At 39.9% G+C, this 23968-nt stretch overlaps 1 long non-coding RNA gene across 2 annotated transcripts in view; it reads left to right on the top strand.

Moving 5' to 3' along the window:
* Nucleotides 1–21006, top strand: part of LOC102546491 (uncharacterized) — a 266102-nt gene extending 245096 nt beyond the window's left edge. Inside the window, exons 8-9 of one of the 2 annotated variants that reach the window (XR_010062772.1) lie at nt 841–10315; nt 11029–12249. This is a non-coding gene — a long non-coding RNA (uncharacterized LOC102546491). Of the gene's footprint in view, nt 1–840; nt 10316–11028; nt 12250–20124 lie in introns of those variants that run through there. The other variant, XR_010062773.1, reaches the window with a different exon arrangement.
* The last annotated feature ends 2962 nt before the right edge of the window (nt 21007–23968 follow it).

Raw genomic sequence — 23968 nt, 5'->3', positions numbered from 1 at the left:
GGGTGACATCTGCTTTCTTACTGCAATAAGCAATAATAAGTCTCATAAAAGATGGCAGTATAATACACGAGAAAAATGTTTGCATGTACTCTCTTTAAATCCTTTGTAACTCTAAGTACTTATTGATTTATTGTGGCCTTTTCCTCCAAGTGTTTCTGTTACCTCTGCTTTGAGACTCACATTTCTGATTTTTCTCTGCTGCCACTATCCGTAGGAAGTAGCCACAGGGAAGGTGCCCGTATTCTTTGTGAGACTGGAGCAAATAAATCATTTACCTTTTAAACAAAGGAAAGGGTGACTTCTTCACCTTTTTTTGATTCCTCTCTTTATTCTGCTGCTTATATGTCTCTGTAAATTTCTTTTCCCTGTAATGCTAACATAATTTCTCATTAGACGGACAATCAACACAAAATTAATGTCTCTCCAGCGTTAGACAGAGCTGGGGATACAGGCTGAGGTGATTGAGGGGGCCAGGTTAAAAGAACTAGAAAGCAAAACCTTTACCCTCCAGGAGCTAAAACATTAGGGCAACAAGTCACAGAGGAAGTAAAGAAAAGAAGCCACGTGTCTCCAAGTGCAAATTGACACAGGGCAGATGGAGAAATGACATGTTAGCCTGTGGGTGACTTTGTTGATGTTGACAGAGAGCCACTTCCACTGAGGGAAGGATGTGCTCACACAGAAGGTGACTCCTCATGAAATCGCTTGTCTTATTAGAGGTGTTGTGGGAAATTATGGAAAGGTTGATTTTGCAGGTGTGGAGTGAACAGCCTGGGAAAAGAAGTCAAGAGAGCAGGAGGCTGCATGACTACAGAGTCCTTAACCCTTTGTGTTGGGCAGGCAATTACTTCTTTTCGACAGCCTGGGAGGCAGAAGTTTTTACACTAAGGTGGACCAGGCTGGGAATCTGAAAGACTGAACCATCTGACCAATCCTCACTGTAGGAGTGCATGCTGACACAAGAAGTCAATCTTGTTTTCTGGGACACAGGCTTCTGAATGCATAAGTACGTCTGGTATGTCTATAAAAATGGCCCTGATTGCTGTTCCTGTTATCAATAGCCATACATTGCTTTTTATTTGTATTTTAAAGATGTAGCCTTTCTCCCTGTCTCAGAGGAAAATACTTGTATCAACAAGAATGAAAATCATCTTTAAAGTAAATGATTGTGTCCAGAATTTATATACTTTTATGTTTGAAAAATACTCCTATTTTTCTAAAGAAGATCAGAACATTGGTCAGTGACAGAGATGTAAAGAGACCAGTGATAGTGGTCATTCTACTTCTGTCCAGAGAAATGGGTAACTAGAATAGTTGCCTGTCTAGACACTTTACTACAGAGACTCTCCCATTAGATTTCTGCTTTATCCCTTAAAGTCATCTTTCTTTCTGACCCATTTCTATAGATGATATTAGAAGACTCCTTTATCAGTAACGTTTTTCAGTGACCCTTCAGACACTGGAATCAAACATGTACGTTGCTGTTTAAGATTCTGGCTGGTATGTCTTCCCTCTTTAGAGGCATACACCCTATTCTTGGCATGCAGAGTTTTGGGGATGGCAGTACAGCGTGGAAAATTCACCCTCGATGGTACTTTATCATACATCTCAAAATAGTGCTGCCTTGACACTGATCTTTTCCCTCCTGGAATAATTTTATGATCATCTCAACATTCAAGGATATATAGTACTCGGATTTCTGAGTTACAGCAAATGATACATTGTGATATTTTTAAAGGAAGGCTTTAATAATTATTGTTTGTGATAAATAGAATAAAACAGCTCTATATATTAGGCTGAAATGTAGCAGGAATGCACTCTTTTGTGTAACAAATTAGATTCTAATAAGCTTCATAAATTCCTTCCTTATACTTTTTTTCTGCCTAAACACAAAATAATTGCCAGTATTTACGTGCATCTAAATAGCATGAAATCCTTTTTAAATATCATCGTATATTTAGAAATGTTAGTGTTAATTGTCTGTGATCCTTTCACATCACACCTTGGTTTGAAAAAGATTCTTTTTTGAAGAGTCTGCTTCATGGCAAAACGGAGATAAACTGGGGCCCACTTCAGAATGTGGAAGCATAATAGTCTGGAGAGGTTGTTCAGTGATGAAGGGATGTACTCATCTTCCACAAGACCCAAGGCTGACCATTTTGGGTCACCATTGGCTGTAACTCTAGCTCTAGAGGATTTGATGCTTTCTTCTGCTATACTTACATGCAACACACACACACACACACACACACATAAAGACAAAAAGTATTTTATTTAAAGTCATAGAAACATGAGCAAATCTCAGAGTTTGCAACAAATTCAAAGGGCCTCTTTTGAGAGGTGATATGAGAGATATAGATAGATAGATAGATAGATAGATAGATAGATAGATAGATGATAGATAGATAGTTGAGAGATAAGAAGAGAGAAGGAAAACTGTTTTCTGTTAACTATTCAATGCACGACAGACATTTTCTAAAGTTGTGTAGTTAGTAAAACAAACACTTTCCTTGTCTGTTGGTACTCAGTTGTCCTTTTCTTCTCTGCTTTTCTTACTTGCTAAAGCATGGAATGTCTTTATTCTGGGAAGTTCATCTTATTCTTGCCAGTTCTGACGATTGGTTTGCTACAGTACAAAGTAGGAATTTCCACCCTGTCTTTAGCTGCTTCTGAAGATGGACTTGCTCCTTACAGGGACATGTGGCCATCAACATCCTTTGGAATTCACATTGGCGCCATTATTCTTTAAAAAACAAACAAACACATGTTTACCTAAGCATTCTCTTGACTCTAACACTTTTTTTTTATCACAATTTATATTATTAAATGTAGTCACTAATTTCTGTAGAATCGAGCTTGCGTAGTTCCTGCAGGAATCTCATCTATTATTGTATCTATTTGAACTATGAATAGTTCCTATCCATGAGAGCATCTTTCTGCTTAATTGGATGAGGATTATATTCTCAGGTGAATAGTAGTTTTTCATAGATGATGACTAAGGTCCTCAAAAGCAGAGGGAAAAAAAAACCACGTTTGTTGAGTCTGACAACCAATGAAATTAGGTACAGTTACTAAAATGTTATTAAGACATTTGTGACCTGGGATTATACATGTAAAAGCATATAGAAATGCATATATCTCTCCAATGAACTACCAGTACTTGTCTTCCAAAGTGGTAAGATAAATATCATTTTGAGATATAGAAACAAAGCAAAGGAAATTTATGCCATAGAAATGGTTATGGATACTGCCAGTGCTATTTTGGTGTTGGACTCACTGTGGCATAAAATGCTAAATGTCTTTCAGTGGCTCATGGAAAGAACAGAATTTCCCCCCTTGAAGTTTGTAGATGCCTATGGACCACTCAGAATACTATGAATAATTTAGCTCAACTGTAGACTTCAGTTACTAAAATCACTAGGACATTTTATATAAGTAGCACCCCTATGAAATTAATAAATTAGCTTCCAAGAAAGAATAAGGTAAGGGCTTATCCATTTAAAAATATGGATTTTAAAATTAGCATTTGAGAGATCATGAAGATGGTTTGGCTATAAAGGTAGTTGGTATGAATGAAGCTTAATGGCCTGATTTGGTCCCAGGAGTCCAAATGATAGAGGAAAAGAACTGTCTCCTACAAATTGTCCTCTACCCTCCACATGTAGACCTTGAAGTGTGCAGTTCGTATACATAAATAAATATTTTTAAAATAAAAATACATAAAACTAAAATGTACATGTTGCTGTCATAAGATAATAATTATGGATCATTAGTTATTTCTATTGCTCACACATGGGCTGGTGTGAGACCCTCAGGACATATTTGCAGAGAAGACTGCCATGTCTGGCTTCAGTGGTTGAGGATGTACCTAATCCTGTAGAGACTTGATGGCCCAGAGAAAGGGGATGGGGGGGTACCCTCTAAGAAGCAAAAAGGAGGGTAGGTGAACTCTGGGAGGGGACATTTGGAATGTAAGTAAATAAAATAATTGATTAAAAATTAAAAAATAAGCTGTAAGCTAACTTATTTTTGTTTTCTTCATATATTATTATGCAGGCACACATCATTTCTTTATGTTGGAAATATTCAAAATTCAAGGAGAAATTTTGAAATATATTTTTGAGTTCAGTTTTTTGTAGCTACGTGTGTGTGTGTGTGTGTGTGTGTGTGTGTGTGTGTGTGTGTGTTTATGAGATTCCTTACAAATTTCAGTAGTTTTTTTTTCCTATTTTTGTGAAGAAATTCAATGACATTTTTATGGAAATTGCGTCTGTCTGTTACTTTATGACTCTAACAATTTCAATTCTTTGAATTGAATATAAGATGTTTTAGACGCTTTTTGCAATGTCTTCAATCTCTTGTACATGTGTTCTACAATTTTCTTTCTAGAGGCTGTTCATTTCCTTGGTTAAATTTGTTTCTAAACATTTTGAAGCTGTTGCAAATGGTTGCACATGATAAATTTCATTCTCAGCTTTGGTATTTCATTGTGTATATATACACCACATATCCCTTATCCACTCATGATAGACACCTAGGTCCAGGCTGTAACTTGGTTGTTGTGAATAAAGCTGCTACAAACATGATTGTGTGACTTTTTTTAACCTGCTAATTAAAGTTTCTTTAAATTTACACCTGGTGGTGGAACAGGAAGCTCCCCAAAGTTCTAGTTTTTGAGAGGCCTCTATACTGTTTTCCATAATGGCTATTTTAACTTACATTGCTACTATAAGTACAAGATATAGCCTCTTTCTCTAGTCTTAGTTACTTTGTCTCTTTGAAAAATTATATGTTTCTGTCTTGTGTTTCTTCTACTTTTTTATATTTAGTGTCCCCTGCTACCCGTGTGTGTGTATGTGTGTGTGTGTGTGTGTGTGTGTGTGTGTGTGTGTGTGTGATTTGCATATATATGTTTGGTGCCTGCAGAGGTCAGAAGGTATTAGTATTGTGAGATAGACTTTATGACTTGAAAATGAAATTTCCTGAGACGTTTATGTGTTGGGAAGTTGTTTGTCAGCTGGTGGGTTTTGGTTGGACCATGATGATTCTTTATAAATAGATTAATCCATTTATTAGTTCAAGTTTTGACTGGATTTTTGGGAGATGATGGAAGTTTTCAATAAGATGTTGTTGACTGGGGATGTGTCTTTGAAGAGTATGACTTCTGTCTTCCTCCTGTCTGCTGTGAGGTGAATAATCTCTTCTACATATGTTCAATGTCATGGCATTTTGCCTCACATTAGGTCCAAAGAAATGAAGCTAGCCTAGATCATAGGAAATCCTCTGGAACCATGAGTAGATATTTCAGAATAGATATTTATTCTGAATAGTTATTTATTTCCTTTAAACTTTCTCAGATATCTTCATTACAGGTACAGAAAACTAAGCAATATATCAGACAGTATCATGTATGTGTATGTGTGTGTTATTTAAATGGGAATGCACACCCACAAAATTCACTTGTAAACTTTCAATGTTTTCTTTGTTTTTATGTCTTCTTTTTTCTGTTTGTTACAAGCAGTCCCTAGCTAATTGTCTGGGCAGAACAATTAAAACCCAGATACAGTACATTAAACGTCTCTGAATGTACTTGTGGTGTTTGTATAGCATGACCACCCTAGAGGGAATTTTCAACAACTGTCTCAAATGTTCCCTCACTGTGTTCTCAAGATGAAATGAAGTGTTACGATTTTACTGGATCAATTTAAAGATGCCTGATTTGACTTTTGATATTTTATCTCCTTCTGTTCAAATGATTGGGACCATTTTAGATCCAGGAGCTGGAGTATCTGGGCCATCATTGCCTTTACCGTCCACAGTTATTGAATGAATATCTTACTGACTTTGGAGATGCTCTTTACATTTTCCTCAAAATAATTTCATGGTAAGCTGTTTGTCTCAGAAGATGAAAAGGCATTTATCCATCTTTCTTAGCTTATTAGTTTATGTGCATAAAAGATTTTCTAGCAATATTTCTGGTTGAAACTTCTCACATGTTGATAATCTTGGTCAATTCCATAGCAGGATTTGAGGGGGTTCCAGAGAAGAGCCTTTCTGTGCCTTTTGCCAATCGATGACAAATGGTCTCAAGTCATCTTCTATTCCAGTCCTTCTGAAATTCTTGCATGAAGGAATCCCTTAAGTCATAGCCTACTTAGTAAGAATTTTCTTCAATCAGATTATTACTATTATTATTATTATCATCAACATCATTTTCTGAAGTGCAGGTGTTGAGTCAGAAATCAAGTCTTGGGTCCTTAGAAAGTGAAGCTGCTCTGGGATTGGACAAATTGAAAAACAGGGATAAAGAACAAAGGCTCTTTTAAGCTTTGTACTTTACTGCCTGGTGACTTAGTGATTTCTGTACACCCATGTTATTCATCTTGCAAGGGGCATAGCCAATGGTGGAGGTCTATAGAGGTGGGGCTCCATGGAAAGAGATAACGGCCAGTTTTGCAAGTTACATAGATGCCCTATCAGAGACGAACAGGTACATGTGGACGTTTCTGCAGTTTTATTTCAGAGGAAAATAAACCTAGATGATATTGCTGTGGTTGCTATCATATCTAAATGATGCAGATGGGGCTTTGGAGCAGAAAGCTGGGACAGGCTAAGTCACAGTCCAATTTCTCAGTCTACATGAGTACTCATTTAGCTCTTCCCTGCATAAAGTCCAAGGGAAGTTCATTTAGTCTCCGCATGGACACTCCATCATTAAATCTTTCCTCTGGGTGGCATTTTCCTCTCAGATTTACAGCCATTGCTTCTCTCGACCTCTGTAAGCAGGAAGTAGCCACGTATTGCTGAGTTTTCTGAATCCTTGCTGCCCACAGCCAAATGAGATGCTGGCCTGAGCCTCAGTATTGCTCTCACGGAAGGTTCAATATATTTGGAACAAGAAGAAAAAAAAAAGCAAAAACTAAATAGCCTCCCGAAATGTAAACTTTTCCTGAGACAACTCTGGATTACAATTCTGATTTTAAAGTTTTATCTTCTAAAGAAAAGACTCCTTTAATTACCAATAACCCTCAGACTAGTTGGAGCAATATCCCCAGCAAATTCACAGGTTTTAGTTTTTATACTACGGCGATCAAGGATGCTAATTAAAATGCACAAGGTTCCTTCTGGTAGCTTGTAATTGACTCGGCTAGGGTTTGGGGGGTTGCTTTAATAAATGACCTTATGAGCTGTGCCACAAATGATATAAAGGCTTTGTTCTTGTTTTATTGTTGTTATTTGTTTTTCAATAACTGGAATGTCAGCAGCACTCTAGAGAGCTGGTCATCTTCTCCATTTTTACCTCGATTGTCTACTGCTAAAAGAGTATGAGTACTCTTAAGCCACTCTAGACCTCAGATATTGTGGCTATAGGTACCACGTATAGATATGGGAGAATGTTGCCTTGTTGATTGGATCAAGCTCAGTCGCTAACTCAAAGAATGGGGTTTCATCAAGTTCCAAGACTTATCTAGTGGTTTTTCTGTGTAGCATTGGATTTTCTTAGTTGCTTTGACAGTATTGCCTGATTTCATACCAGGGTGTGACAGTCCCATGGTTTGGTATGTTTCAGATAATTCTGAGTTATTTGGACTAATTCAGGATATTCAATATTGTTATTTTGCAGGTTAGAATGGTCATCCCTGAAATAAACAAGGACCCACTGATCTGAACTGCAAGACCAGCCCTGAAGCGGCTAGGTCGGTGTCTGGAGCACAGGGCATTCAGTCTCTAAGCCTACTGAATGGCTGTTCTGTGCTATTTTTTTCCCTTTTCCTTCCTAGGAAAATGCAAAAAGTGCTTTTCTTCACACCATTGGATAAATTACCTCAGGATAAATTGAATCCTGTTTACAGTCCGGTGGTTTTATGTAATCAATTTTTTTAAACTCAGGTTTCAAACTGGAACACCATAATAGCATCAAGAATTTGAGTAGTTTTTAAGAGTCCTTCCTCTCTCAACTCTAGGGCTAAAATTATGATTTTTTTTCTAGGTCCGAGCTCTTCCTTCTGCTACACAGCAGCCTTCAACAAGATACCCACTTTCTCCTCAGTTCATGCCCTTGCTTGAATATAACAACATTTCCTTTCATAACCTTTTTTTTTTGGTGGAAGTCAAATGACATAATGTAAAATTATATTTTGTAGGTTTGAAATCTTAATAATCAGTGCCTTATGATTTTGGTGACTCCTGGTTTTCTCTCTATAAAGTGGCCAACTGTCTCTTCAGCATCGCTAGCTTTGTTACATCAGCCAAAGCTGAATGATGGTAAAAGGGGGGCTGTCAAAGGAGACAAAGGGAACAGTGAGGGCACAGGGAGGAAGACTGGCATATGGTGTCGGGGGAGGGGCTCCCAGAAGACGTTGGTCAATGGAAGAAATGCATGAGTGTGCATGCATATGCACACATCTGCACACACACACACACACACACACACACACACACAGCATGCATGTATAGAAGAAGCTCTTGCACATAAAATGCCATCATGAAGGGCAAACATGTCTCTGATCTTTCTTACCCATAGAAAACTCATTCTGCATTTCAAAGTGACAGCTGCAGCTATGATCTTTTAAAGAATTGTAATTGCTCTCTCGGCTGAGCATTTCTTTTAAAGTGTCTAAATGAGATCTCATAGGTTTGTTTGTAGTCCTTTACTTGAATTATCCGTTAGCTAGGTAGCTGCGGCGTTCATCAAATGTAAAGTAGAACGTGGTGTTTTGGCAGGCCGGGTGTGTAACTGGCTCTGCAAACATCCTCCAAGGTGTTGTGGATGACTTTCTCAGCCTCCACGTGAGGTCCTAAGGTTATGAGAGTCTGGTTAGCATGCAGATGCACTTGCAACCCATTTTTTATATTTTCTGTCATGTCAGTCTGGGTCTGGCTGGAATCTGTGATCTGAATGACTTTTAAGCAACGGGTATTCCCACACAAATATGAAGATCTCTCGTCTGGTCAATGCACGTGCCAACAACAGTGTTCTGGGACCAGGTCAGCCTTTGCTTCAGTAGCTCCTGATTGGTTAGAAGGCCCCAAGATCCTGAGCTGTTGGCCCATAGCCATTTTCTTGTCCTCTGTCTCATCCCAAATAAAAGCTTGGAGATGTCCCTCGGGCAGTTTTCTCTCATTTCTTTACCTCTTATTTTGAGCCTTGAAAGCTCCTGGGTGCTTTAAAAAAATGTCCCCAGATTTTGGCAGTTTTGGTTGTGGTCGGTGAGTCACAGAACGCAGCAGCCATTTTTATTTGCCATTTTTGGTGTGGTCCAGGACTGCAGAGTGGTGTGCTCCCTTGAGCTAAGGAATGTCTCCTCAGGAGCTGGGAGCGAAGCAGGAGAGAAACAAAACTTGATCTTTAGCACAGGGGCTACTGTCATGCATCAATCTACATCAAAAGGCCGGAGGCTTCCGGCTAGCCCTCCCCCCTCTGGAAACCCTCACATACCTCAGATCCAAGGCGGCTAAAAGAAATGTGAGGAAGCGTAGTTTCACAGGAATTAAGTCTTGCAACTTAACAGGCAAACAGCGGTGCCCCAGAGGCCCTGCCTCATAAAACGGTCGTGTTATTTATTTATCTGCTTTTTTCAACACCGGCGTTCTGTTTTGTTATCAACTTTGCAATTCGGTGGACAAAACGAACAAATGGGAAAAATAAAAGAAAAAAAAAACCTTATTGCTTGGTTTGCTAAAGTGGGGGAGAGAAGGAGAGAGAGAGAGAGAGAGAGAGAGAGAGAGAGAGAGAGAGAGAGAGAGAGAGAGAGACATAATATCTATGGAGCAAGAAAGAGTGTGACTGAATTTTTATTAATGGTCAATAAGCCCAGATGGATGTGTGGTAACGTTGCTGAGAGTGTTACAAAGCAAATCACCGTGTCACAAGAAATATTATTAAATTCTATAATTTCCTTTTCTGAAACTAGTTTCTCTGGATGGAGTTGGAGAAAGAAAATTACATTCAATATTCACCTTAACCGAAAAGCAGCTGAGTGTGGTGGCTGATATCCTATAAATAGCAGATCTGTGACCTCATTGCTGTTCTCTCTCTGCCTAGCAGTTTCCAGTTGAATAGAAAATTGTCAATCATCTGAGGAGTCTGGGCATATAGGGAGCTTATTTGGCTTCTGGTGTGGTCCTGGTCCTTCTTTAGTGGCTGGGCACGGTATCTCTGAGCAAAAGCCAGCCTGCTGTCTGTTTCAACAACTTGTCTGCTGTCTGTTTCTTTGTCTCCATTGCCCAGGTAATTGCAGTTGTGTGGAATTGGCCTAAGGTGACCTTGAAAACTGTTTTAACCTTTCGGAACCTCGGGTTATCCATCTGTAAAGTGAGTGTTGGAGCTCCTTGGCCTCATTTCAATAGAATGCTTTGAGAATTGATTAGATAGTGTGCATAAAGCAAGTTGACCTCTCCTGAAGGAATACAATGTATGATTTTATTTGCTGGCCTCAAAGCTCTCAGAGCAGGCCTCTTCAGTACAACGTGGTCATTCTCCTAGCTTTTGGGTTGCTTGGAGAGGAAATTCACACCATTCAGGGCAAAACAATCCACTCTAGCTTCTAAATGGGGGATTGTCTGTCGACGGAGCACAGATTCAACAGATGGTTGCCAAACCTTCCTCTTGATTTTGTGCTTCTTTAAGCTGTGTTCATTAAAACTTCAACTGGCAGATAACTTTGTGGAGGCCTCGTGGAAGGGCCGGGTGGGTGGATGAATGGCGGCAAAGTCAAGGATGCAGCCTCTGGAGCCTGGAGACTCATTAAATTAACATGTAACAGATCAAGCGGGTTTCCGGTATCCTCTGGGCAGTTAAGGCTCTGAAGTTGTTTGTTTCCCACGGGTCTGCAGTGCTCCTATGGAGGTCAGTGTTTTAGCACCTCACTAATAAGAGTCTTTTTCCGGATCTGAGCACTTGGGCTCCATGTTTATGCTCAAGTTCCTTTTTTTTCCCCCAGAAGACGGAACAGGAACCTGGAGCAAGGGCTTTCTAGGGGTGTGGTGGGGGAAGGGATCAAACCTCTCTCTGTTTTCATTTTACAGCCTTCACAGAAAAGCACCACAGCACAGATATTTTTATGCCAAAGGCTGCCATTTCTGCACCCCTTTCCCCTCTTCTTTGTGGCCACGCATCCTCGCGTGTGTACCTGTGCCCATTGTTCAACTTGTGAAATTTTCATTTATCTAACAAATGTCTTGCTTTACGGAACATTTTGGCTGTGTCCACAGATCATTTTTTTTTGTCACAAGAAGTGAATGTAGTTCTTCAAATGATTTCTTTCTTTCTTTCTTTCTTTTTTTTTTTTTTTTTGTCAACTTGGGAACCAAAATAAAATTGACATTCCCAGAAAACAAAAGGTGCCTCGGAACTCAGAGGCATTTACTCTGAAATAAAAAATTTGTGTTTACTCGGAGCTCAGTTTCTGTTGAAAAACAAACACCAGAGACCCTCAGCAAAAGAAGAGAAGCCCCCCTGCTGACACATTCTCTCCTTGATTGATGGTGTTGTCTTGGCAAAGCAGCTACAGAAATGGGAATCAGAACAAACGGGTTGGTGTTATTCAATAAAATACCTTTTAAAAGAGAAAAGAAATCATAAAATTCAAGGGATTGCATTTGAAATGGTGGCATCTAGCCGTCCCAATTTGTTCTCTGGGAAATAAAGAAAATCGGATTGAGCTTTGTCCCCTCTCCTGTGAGACCAATGTGATTTGAAGGACTTGAAGCTGTATCCGCATATGCAGCTTGTATCCGGAGGTACACACAGGTGGGCTCATGCTCACCCTGCTTCCCAGAATGATCCACTTCCTAAGTTTCACAGGCTGGAACTTGGAGCTTTATAACACGGGAACACTGCTGAACCAGTCTAAGCACAGTTGAAGTTTCTGGGTTGTTCTGAGGGCCTAATACAGTGTATGGCACGTGTTACCTCAGTTTCTCCTCACGATGGTCTTCAGTATCCAGGGAGAGAAATGGTACAACAGCATCAAATACTAAGTTATTACTCAAAGGTCACACAGGCAGAGAAGAACAGAGATGGGATTTGAGCTTTGGTAGACTAACTCCAAAGCTTATCTTTTTTTTTTCTACATAAGCCTACCTTTAAGTTTTATTTTTTAAACCAGAAACACTTGAAACTGTTACTTAATTTTCTAAAACTAGAAAACCAGTTTTCTTTTTTCCTTTCTTTCTTTCTTTCTTTCTTTCTTTCTTTCTTTCTTTCTTCCTCCCTCCCTCCCTCCCTCCCTCTCTCTCTCTCTCTCTCTCTCTCTCTCCCTTCCTCCCTCCCTCCCTCCCTCTCTCTCTCTCTCTTTCTTTCTTTCTTTCTATCTTTATTAACTTGAGTATTTCTTATTTACATTTCGATTGTTATTCCCCTTCCCGGTTTCCCAGCCAACATCCCCCTAACCCCTCCCCCTCCCCTTCTATATTGGCTTCCCCTCCCCATCCTCCTCCCATTACCGCCCTCCCCCCAACAATCTAGTTCACTGGGGGTTCAGTCTTAGCAGGACCCAGGGCTTCCCCTTCCACTGGTGCTCTTACTAGGCTATTCATTGCTACCTATGAGGTTGGAGTCCAGGGTCAGTCCATGTATAGTCTTTAGGTAGTGGCTTAGTCCCTGGAAGCTCTGGTTGCTTGGCATTGTTGTTCATAAGGGGTCTCGAGCTCCTTCAAGCTCTTCTTTTTAAGTATTGGACTTAGACTATCTCTTTTATAAACTACAAAAACAAAGAAACCCTAAGACGACATTGGGACCTTTCGGTGCAGTCTCTTCTCTGCCCTAGCATTGTCCTTCTCTGCTTTCAGCCATTTTAAGTGATTTGCTCTCCATTTTCCCTGCCATTCCTCCTTACTTGAATATCTTTGAACTCACAGCAAGCATAACATGGCTCACAAGCCCTTGTCTCCTGGCTGCTGCAGGAGTCTATTAAATAGCCTGTCAAATCGTGTGAAGCTCTCAGTCAAGTAACTATATCCACCATTTTGTCTCTACCCCGACTGGACATGTAAGCCTCAAATCCTATCTTCAAAGTGAAGTTGGGGAATGTGAGACGGCAAAACGCGTAAATCATTTGCCACCAAGACTGATGACCTCGGTTCAGTTTTCACTCTCCCATGGTTGAAGGTAAGAATGGACGCCTGCAAGTGGTCCTCTTACCTTCATTGGTCTGCTGGGGACAAACACGTTCCTTCCGTCCTCCACAAAAACAAGCAAACACACACACACACACACACACACACACACACACACACACACACACACACACAAAAGGAAAAACCAGCTACTGTAAATGTAATAAATAAGCTAAAAATAAATTAAAGAATACTTTTAAACTTTTGATATATACAAAAACAAATCCCTGGTCTACTTTCTCTCATGATTTTGGAGCAGAGTTAAGTTCAGAGTCAGTACTTCATCTTTACTAACTCCCCAATCTGAGGGGAGAGGGTCGTTCATTTTCACACATTTACAGAGTGGTGATAATACATGAAGTAACATAATAATTTTATATCCATTTTTAAAAAGAAATTAATAATTAGGACATTGGGGATAGAGAGATAGCTCAGTGGTTAAGAGCATTATCTGCTCTTCCAGAGGTCCCAAGTTCAATTCTCAGCAACTACATGGTGGCTCACAACCATCTGTAATGGGGTCTGATGCCCTCCTCTGATGCGAATGAAGACATTGTACTCATACACATAATAAATAAATCTAAAAAGTTTAGGACATTGATATTTGCAAGAGGAATTTTTTGAAAATTTCGAGGAAACTTCTTTTAAGACCTGGGATGGTAAGGTGTATGAATTCGATGGGATCTGGAATCAGAAGACACACTACTAGACATGTCACATGTCTGAGGAAGCCTCTCCAGGAAGGTTTGACTGAGAGGAGGGTCTCCTCCAGAGGGTAGATGTGGGATGATGTCACAGGTGAGACAGGTACAAGATAGAAGGAGGCCTGCCATTGGATGAGAAGGAAGGATGGGAGGGAGAAAAGTTTGAAGGAAGAGGAGGAGACTGGAACAGAAAGGAGAAGAGACAGGAGGGACAGGAAGAGAAGCCATGGCAGGACAATATGTCAGGTGACGTTAAGATTCAACTCTGTGTATTTACAGGTTGTTATTAATGTTCTTAAGGGATGGATGGTACTGGGCTTTGTATGTCTAGGTGGGCAATTATATCTTATCAATTGGGTCAAAGGTTATTGTGTTGTGTGTTGTTTCATGTGTTGATTTAAGTGTAATGGAGTATGGGGTGGCCGGTCTGGGCCACCACGGAGTTGGGATGTGTGTTTCTATCATGGAAACCTGCCTTGGGAACTAGATAGATAGAGAGATTGCTGACAGCTCAGAGAGAGGCATTTGGCAGTGTGATATGGGATGGAGCAGAGAGGGTGAGAGGCTTTGCTGGCTGAGAATCAAGATATCCAGCAGATATCTTGGGGCACTGTGGTGCCGGACCTAGTGGGGGATAAAAGACAACCTTACATTTTTATTTTTCATATTTTTACAATAACAGGTAGAGCCTTCTGGTAGGAACCCAGATATAAGGAGGTCCAAAGAGCAAGCAAGGGTAACTGTATACCTGGCTTTACTCTTTGCTGTCCATCTATCTCCCTTATTGTTGCTGCTGTTGCTATGATGTCATCAGCCACCTTGCTTGGTCTTCCAACATGGACTGAAGATCAATGGCTCGCTGGAAATGTGTCAAGCTTTCAGCACCAGAATGAAGTATCTACCCTGTTGAGCAGCTACGAGCTCACAGCTTCTCCAGATGCAGAGGCCACTGTTGTCTACCCAACCAGTATCATGTAAGCCAATCTAATAAACCATCTTTCACACTATGAATCCATTCTATTGGTTTTGATTCTTTGGGAAACTCTGGCTAATACAAGCTCTGACAGAAGTTTGTGTGACCATAACATAATGTCATGCGGACATGAACATGGTATCTTGCTCTATTCTCCATCAGAAAAAGTCAGTGAATCTGATGCTATTTTCAAATAGTTCCAACTCAATGTCAAAAGCAGTTAAGGACTGCAAACTGATCATCTTTCAGAGCACAGGTGACAAAACATAAATAGCAATAGGGTTGGAAGCTTTTGTTTCTTTGCTACAAGCCCTGTTTCCTCTCTGCGTTACCTAGCGTGGGATTCCTGTAGTAAAACAGCACACTGGTTGGTTCAAACAAGAGCAAAAAACCTAATAATTCGATAGTAAGGGTCCTTTGGAATGAAACAAAAATGAAGAGAACTGGCATAAAATAATAAGATCCAACTTCCCAGGGTCCCAGCAAGTTCACCTGCCAGGTGGAGAATTTTTCTAGAATGGAGTTTGTCTGTGTGCATCTTGAGCAGCTGTGTTCTGGACTACATTTCCTTTTCCTGGAGCAAAAAATCTTTTCTTTTAGGACAAAAGGTACAAAGCAATTGACGATTGAATTTATGTTTGTGACTCTAATAAAGATTCAGAAGGCAGAAGCTTTTTAAAATGAGTCATACAGGGAACTGAAGTGACTGGGCAGCAAATACTCAAAAGCCTTTTCTCAAGAGAATGCTGAGCACTTTAAAAACCATCATTAGCAAGAGATGGTCCTACTGGAGCTTGTTAGGGAGCCAGAATAAACAGAATAAAATAAGAAAACATGGTAACTGTCTTAGTAAAGGCTTCGGGAATTTTCCATTTTATCGTACATGCGTTTTTAGGCTTTCTAAATTTGCTTGCCTCTTTCGGTAAAATATTGGTCCTGGATAATAAAATTATTTAAAAATGTGTGTGTGTGTGTGTGTGTGTGTGTGTGTGTGTGTGTGTGTGTGTGTGTCTGATTTTTGTCTCTGGGCTTTCTTTTTGGAGCCACATACGTGATTAAGACTTTCAGTTAGTTGTCTTGGAGACTTCTGCTTGCAAATAGCATGAAGGCACACTTCTTAGAAGATGGTTGGTAGAAAGAGGAAAAGGGAGAATGGCTTAAAAGGAAATTATGGAGAGGGAAAGGCAGAAGCCAAGCTAGTTTGAAATTCAAGCTCTTTTGTCACTTCCTCTATGCTAATTCACATATTACTACTTGTAACCAAGTGTGACTGATTGCAGTTTTGGCTGTTTTGGTGGTGAGGGTAGTACTGAAAATGGAACCTACAGTCACACACATGCCAGGCAAGTGCTTTTTCCTTCACATCCTCTGTCCAGTTGTCCACGATTTATCAAGCATTGTTTGAGACTCATGGGTATAAGAGTGTGTGTGTGTGTGTGTGTGTGTGTGTGTGTGTGTGTGTGTGTTTGCCTAGTTGCACAGATGATTGAAAATGAGAATGAAAACTATTTTAAAGCTATTTTTTAAGGACTCGAAGCTCACCAGATGGTTGAACCAGCTATTGAAAACTGGCAATGCACTCTGAATAAGAGCTCACACAAAGAGCTGTGGTAACTGCTGTGGTGCCATAGTTGCTGTAATAATTACTCCACCAATCTCCTGGTTTTGAGTTACTTCTGTCATTGATTCCCTAAAATTCAAAGTTTATGGAACTCAATTATATCACCCAAGAGACTCTCAGGTTCTAGGACTGAGCAGAAAGTCTGGAGCAGTTGCAGCACATCATCTTGGTGGGAAAGAGTCTGAGTACAGGTTTTTGCTTTTTACTTTTTTGTTTTTTAATTTAAGGGAGCTTTGCAGTTGGTGTGGCATCACTACACGGCTGTGTAAAGAACTTTGAGCATATATATATGTCAAGTGAGCATTCACAGAAATCCTGAGTGTGTAACCAGTGACTTTTGGCCCAAGATCCTGATTTCGTCAGGGGACTGTTTTTCTCTCCAGAACTTTGCTGTTGTGGTGGTGAAATCTGTGTTTCTTTTACAGAAACAAAGAAACATCATGGGGGTTGGGAGAGATGGGTTTAAATGAATAAAAATAGCCATTTGTGAAAGTGTTCTGCCTGTATGGAACTTTATTGTCCCTTGTTTGGATTGGTTCTATCTAGTTACCTGTGGTTAAGACCAGAAGGTGAGGCTAAGTAGAAACACAGGTAATTGCCTGATTGCCTTTCATGCTTTGTCCCTGGCAAATGAATGCATATTTGGTTGAAGCTGATTGTGAACTACTTAGCACAAATGAAGCAAGTCAAGTTTTGTACTCTCAAGCAATCATACTTTGCATTTTACTAGTAACTTTAAAATTACAATTAAGCACATTGTGTAATTCAGCTTCTTTCAGAAGTGAATCTAGCCTGAGTCTCAGAACACTTGGTCTCTAGTTTTTTGTTTGTTTGTTTGTTGTTGTTGTCTTTGTCATTCCTGCTTTTGTAAATGGTTAAAACATTTGTCGAATAGCAAATCTAGAGTTTTCACGTTGCTGTCTTAAGGTTGTGTTTGTTGTCAAAGGATCCACCAGCAAGTCCACAGATTTATCGGAATGATAAATAGGTCAGTCTCTCTGACTGCCTGCACTTACTCCTAATACAAAGTGCTAATCACAAGTATTTTCTGGATGAAGTGATGACAGATGTTACCAAAATGTTCTTATTTCCTATAAACAAGCCCCTTTCAGTACACACACACACACACACACACACACACACACACACACAGAGAGAGATGTGAACGACAGCAGAAACACACCTCTTGTTTGGGAAGCGGCTGAAGGAAGTGGAGAGTTTCAGAAAGTAGCCAAGTGCCAAGAATCAGGCAGCATTTTTTGCATTCCAGAAAGAATCACAAAGTGTAGGGGGGGCTAGAGAACCGGCCCTGTGAGTGGGAATGGTATCTTGTGGGGGGAGGGGAGGAGAACGGATAGCTCTTTATATCCTTCTTTTCTAGGGGGGGAAAAAAGAGCAGCCAGCAGAAAGGAGGCAGGGATCAACGTGGGGTGAGGGTGGAGGGACTGGCTACTGCTGAGCCAGTCAATAGACAGATTGTTCATCACACGTTGCCAGAAGATTAGCTGAGCAAATGCACAGACAATGCTGATCACTGACTTGAAATGCATCAGTTCTTAGGAGGAGAACAAAGCCTGTCTAGATCACTACCCTACAGCCCAACCACACTCATGGCGCCCAGCTATGCTTAGCATCTTGTTTAGAGCTGAGCAATGTGGGCACCCTGGCTCTTTGTATCCCCTAACAGATACTCTCTCATCTCCAGAATGGCCTCGAGAGATAGAGATCTTATTTCTCCCGGGCTCTCCAGGGACAGTGGTCTTATAATCACACCCCTGCATGTGCCAGCCCTTCCCCACATCAGCTGGGTATCTCTTTCTCTTTAATCGGAGACAGCAGATATCATTGCGTTCTTACAACTTGGCCCCTTTCTCACACTGACCTTGCAAATGCAGGTAATCTCATGGGAGAAGAATTTAAATTCCTTTCCAAGAGCATTCAACAGAACCTGCAGTCTCCAACAGTTATAAATATATTTGAATATTTTAAAGTTGTGAAGTGAAGTTAAAAAAAAAAAGATCGCTTTTTATCCTTTCTCCAAATATTTTTCAGACAAAGACTCTTTATTATTTGTTTTATCTGGACTTCTCCTCTAGTGATTTGACTTCGCCACCTTGCTCTGAAAGTTCAGTTTGGGCACCCAGGAAATAGATTATGACCTTGGGTTGACACTAATTCTGAGATGTCCTAAATTTTGAAAGAGACTCTTCATGCAATATTACCATATCCATTAAATGTCACCTTTCCATTTAATTGATATTATAATTGCATTCTATATATGTAAAAATAGTCTTGATAGTTTTTATAGATTTGTGTTATTCTTTATTAGAGGCCTTTGTCTCTTCACAAGATAAAAGAGCTTGGCTCTCTTCATAGGCTCTTAATAGGATTCACCAGCACTGAAACACCAGAAGGCTCCCTGTCTTTCCAAAGCTTCAGTGACATTGTATACCTTAGTGGGCTGGCAGTTTGGTTTCCCCTTTGTGCTTTCTGAATCCACAGCTCCGTCTTACTTGATTTTTTTTTAATTTACTAACACCCAACTTCTTTAAATTAGCCAAATAATTTTCAAACACTTCAAAATATTTTGTAGAAGCAAAATCCACTATTTCTATTTCTTCCTTTCTTCCTTCCTCCCTCCCTTCCTTCCTTCTTTCCTTCCTTCCTTTCTTTTTCTTTTCTTTTTCTTTGCAGTTGACCAGGCCATTGTTTAAATATAAAAGAGTTTGGGAAGAATTACTTGCAATCTATTTCAAAGACAACAGATTTTTAATCATGTTCTTTAAGCAAATGAGTATTTTAGAAAATTTTACCACCACCGTCCCCACTAAAAACCCCACTATGAAGGCCAACAAGGATGTAAACAAACAACTGTGGTGTAAAATTTAGAGGCCAATGAATGGACAATGCTCACTTTCACTGGTAAATTAGATCAAATGCAGATTCTCATCAATTTGGCCAAAAGATGGATAATATCTAGTGCTGGCAAAAATGGAGAGAAGAGTAGGAGTGTCACTTAATTAATACTGCTCTATTTCCAGTCAACTTGCCAATAATCTGTCAAAGGTTATAAAATTGTACATTCTTTCATCTGTTGGTTCCATTTTTCAAAAGTCACCTACAGGAACTGCAGATGTGACTCTAACATCTTCCTCTCCTCTTTTAAAGAATGCTTATACAGAAAAATTTAATCAGTGGTATCAATTTTATCTTTATAGCATGAGATAAAATGTGAGAGATAAGGCGAACAGCTCACTGTCATAGAAATAGCTACACCCCACACTGAATCTCAGGATGAAGAAGATGAATCCTAGAGACAAGCATTTCATAGATGTAAAAGAGAAGGGAATGCCCACAATGTATGTGTATAAAACTATGAGCTGTGGTGGTTTGAAAATGCTTGGCCCAGGAAGTGGCACTATTAGGAGGCGTGGCCTTGTTGGAGTAGGTGTAGCCTTGTTGGAACATGTAAGTGTGTCACTGTGGGCGTGAGATTTGAGAGACTTTCCTCCTAGCTGCCTGCAGAGGACAGTCTCATCCTGCCTACCTTTGGATCAAGATGTAGAACCCTCAGCTCCTCCAGCATCACACCTGTTTGCACAATGCCATACTTCCCATGATGTTGATAATAGACTGAACCTGTAAGCCAGCCCCAATGAAATGTTTGCCTTTATAAGAATTGCCTTTGTCATATTGTCTCTTCACAGCAAATGGAAACTCTAAATTAAGACAACAAGTATCTGAGAAGATAATATTTCGTGGCCATATAGTCAACTCAAGATAAACAAAGGCTTCCAACCAAGAAAGACAAGGTAGGCTTTGTTGTGTGTAATTTTCAAAAGCATGCTGTGTGCTCCACTGGCTACCTCTTCCTCCTGACTAGCTTTGCCAAGCTGCTATCAACCGCCCCATCTTCTTTCTTTCTCCTGCCCACTGTAGCTCTGTGGAAGGAAAACACTAGACAGCTTTATTATTTAAGAACTAGCCAGATAACACATTTGCTGGGCACAGATATTTCTTGCCCTTACCTCATAAGCTAGCCTATATCAGCCATCCATTGGTGGCAGAGGCTTACATGGTTTGCACCCTTCTTGTTCCAAAGTCTGATCTGAAGAGCTCCCTTCTTTCTCTGGGCATCTTCTCTACCTCCTCCTGGGACGCCAAAGTCCCACCTTTTTTCTTTCGCCTAGCAATTGACTTCTGTCTTCTTTATTGACCAAATCAAGAACCAATTAGGGAAACAACACCTCCCCCACTACAAGGTTTAACAAATAATTCTGGGTTTTCACAACTAGTTTTATTTCAACAACACAAACCAACAAAAAGAAGGTACTTTCAAAAACACAGATTAGTTGGAATTTGGATAAAGAGAATGGTAACTAATAATGATCCGTAGGAAATAAACTTGCATATTGGGTGGAAAACTAAGAACATCGGTTTATTTATGACTAGTTCACCACATAAAATTAGTTCTTCTTTTACACTTGTCTTGAAAATAAGAAATTCATTTGCAAGTCTTGAAAATTCCCCTCCCACCTTAGTATGAGTGATATATTAGGTGTCTCTTCCTACCTTAGTAAGAGTGAAGTATTAGGAAATAAGTAAAAGTTAATACAAATGCTGTATTATACATGACTTTTTTTTTTTTTTTTGGTTTTTTTTTTTTTTTTTTTTTTTTTTTGGAGCTGGGGACCAACCCAGGGCCTTGCGCTTCCTAGGCAAGCGCTCTACCACTGAACTAAATCCCCAACCCCTATACATGACTTCATGAACAAGAAAAAGAGCAAATGCAGAAAACTATATCTACAGGAAAAACACAAAATATACATTACACAGGAAATCCACAAAACATACATTACACATATTTTAATCTTCCACTGTATCGATTATGGTTCATGCCACTACAGATGGGTTGCTATAACTTTCCATTTGATTAGTTGACATGTTAGTTGACTCCTTTAATATGTGACGCATTACTTCTCTGTATGTTAGGTTCCTATTTATTTTAATGTGCAGCTGACAAGATCTTTGAGCACTGTGTACTGACACCATCTTCCCAGCATGAGGCTTCCTTTCTGTTTGTTTTTTTAAACAGAGCGTTGAAATATGGCGAAAGAATGCATGTGTTGTGTATGATAGAACTGATTTCTTTACTGTTCGTCTTTAATGTATCAATCATTTTGTTTCCTAACTCATGACCCACTGTGTGTTCAGAAGTCATGCGACCTTTCTCGTATCGTCTGTGGGGCTGAGACTAGAGCAATAGCGCAGAAATAGTCCTTCCTTCTTTGTTGCTCTCCCGTCTTTGACTTCTGAGTTGCACACCTCTTCTCTGTGTTTATGAAACTGTGGCAAACCAACAGGCTGGCTTACAAACAGGGTCAAAAGAAGGAGGCTCTTTACATATCTTGATCAAACTTTTTTGTGGGATTACTTGTATGATGGATATTGTCATAAAATTGTTGCTCAATATAGTTCAAGATCTTATTGGAAAGATAACTCTTGGTAAGAACTGTCTTCGTTTTCTTATTTCTAAGTTAAAAGTTTACTTAGTGTAGGTGGGAGAGGCTCACATTCGTCGATGCCACACCCAGTTGTGGGAGGACAGCTTTTGGGAGTCGGTTCTTGCCGTATACTGAGCTTGTCTGTCTTCGCTGTTGTGAGTCGTTGACTTCAGGCTAGCTGGCTAGCAATCTTCTGGCCTGTTCTCCTGTCCCAACACACATCTTGTTGCCATGGGAATGCTGGGATTACAATTTTGCAAGCATCAATCTGCCTTTTTACCTGGATTCTAGCCTTGAACTCAGGCTTGTATAGCAAGTACCTTATCTGCGGAACCATCTCCCTTCCTTGTCTTTTACGTTGTCTGAGCAGGGTGTGCTGGTAAATCTAAACTGAGCAGCTTCTTCAGTGCTTGGAAATGAGTGTTGCAAATATATCTACTTTTCATTTCATTTCACCGGATGAACAGCTGTTAAAAAAGAGTAAGAAAAAAAAGCATTAAATATTTTGTGATATAAAACTGGTTTCCTGTTGATTTCTTGGAAAGAAGGCTCACTGAATGTAAATAATTCTATAATTTCATTGGTTTAATCATATATTATATGATTTATATATTTATAAATAAATATAGAACTTGTATATATTTATCCCATATGAAAAAAGCTAAGCGAATAATAAGTAAAAAATGCATAATGATTGTCCCTGTTTTCAAAGTACACATAGTTATGTGTACACCAAACAGAAGAAAGCATATTCTGTGCAAGGCTGGAAGTTAGCCACAATGGTGGGAAACACCAGCGGGTCATGGGTATCTCACGGAAGGACAGGGAAAGAGGAAGTGGCACTTCCTAAGAAGGGGAGCGTGGAAAGAATGGGGAGCAGTGTGGGGAAGGTGGGAAAGCTAGTGTAGAGTGCTGGGGAGGAGGGACTGGGGTCAGGTTCCCAGATACTCAGTTATGAAATGCCATGAATAAGGACCATTGATCTTAAGACAGGCATTTATAAAACTGAAACATCTCTGCGGTGTATTAAATGATCAATAGTGTTTTACAATCTGGCATGTTGCAATTGCTCTAAGTCAGGTGGCAGCTATTCCCCAGCTGTGCAAACTACTTTATTTTTGTGTGACAGTCTGATAAGATCGAGAGATGCGCAGAAAGAATTCATCTTCAATCAATGTGATTGCAAGTTAGAAAGTTAATGCCTAGGAACTGGGGAGATGGCTCAATGTTGCTTACCACATAAGCTTGAGGTCCCGAGTTCAGCTCTGCAGCACCCACATAAAATGGTGGACATGGATGGCATCGTGGGCCTATATTCCCAGAACTGGGTGGTGGAGACAAGAAGATGCCAGACCAGTCAGTCTAGCCAGGACAGATTTAGTGATAAGGGTAAGCAGATAAGGTGGAGTGCAATCTAGGAAAACACCCAAAGTTGATCCCTAGCCTCCACATGTATACTTACTGTTTAATACATTTGTACACACGTGTGTGCATGCACACATGCACATGCGTGCACACACATGTGCACACTGCAGGGGGTGGAGAGAGAGAGAGAGAAAGAGAGAGAGAGAGAGAGAGAGAGAGAGAGAGAGAGAGAGAGAAATCCTAGAGAATGAACTTTAAGATTTGCAGAATAATATGGCTAAAATGTTGTTTAGAAAACTGTATTTACCAACTATAGACAATGTTTCTTGCTAGCCTTGTGTTTACAGTTTACTCTATTAACCATTTCTTGGTTCTCACGACATTCCCAAGCCGAGATCTGTTCATGTGGTGGGTAAAGAAAAAGAAGTTAAAATTTTGTTCTGTAAGTAATGAAAGGTTACAGAATTGGTGACTCAAATTTGATTGTAGGTATTTTTGAAAATTAAATTGTGCGGGGTCTCAACTGTTCTGTTCATTAGGAAGTTCTTCTGGATGTCTTTGGTGAACCACAGGGGGCTGTAAGTAGTGAGAAGAAAATAGCTTTTGAATCTAATATTTCTCATCTGTTCTGATTTATTAAAACATATATATGTGTGTGTGTGTGTGTGTGTGTGTGTGTGCA

The sequence above is a fragment of the Rattus norvegicus genome, chromosome 1, assembly GCF_036323735.1.
Source record: "Rattus norvegicus strain BN/NHsdMcwi chromosome 1, GRCr8, whole genome shotgun sequence".
NCBI classification, from domain to species: domain Eukaryota; kingdom Metazoa; phylum Chordata; class Mammalia; order Rodentia; family Muridae; genus Rattus; species Rattus norvegicus.
This window is presented reverse-complemented; position numbering and strand designations above follow the sequence as displayed.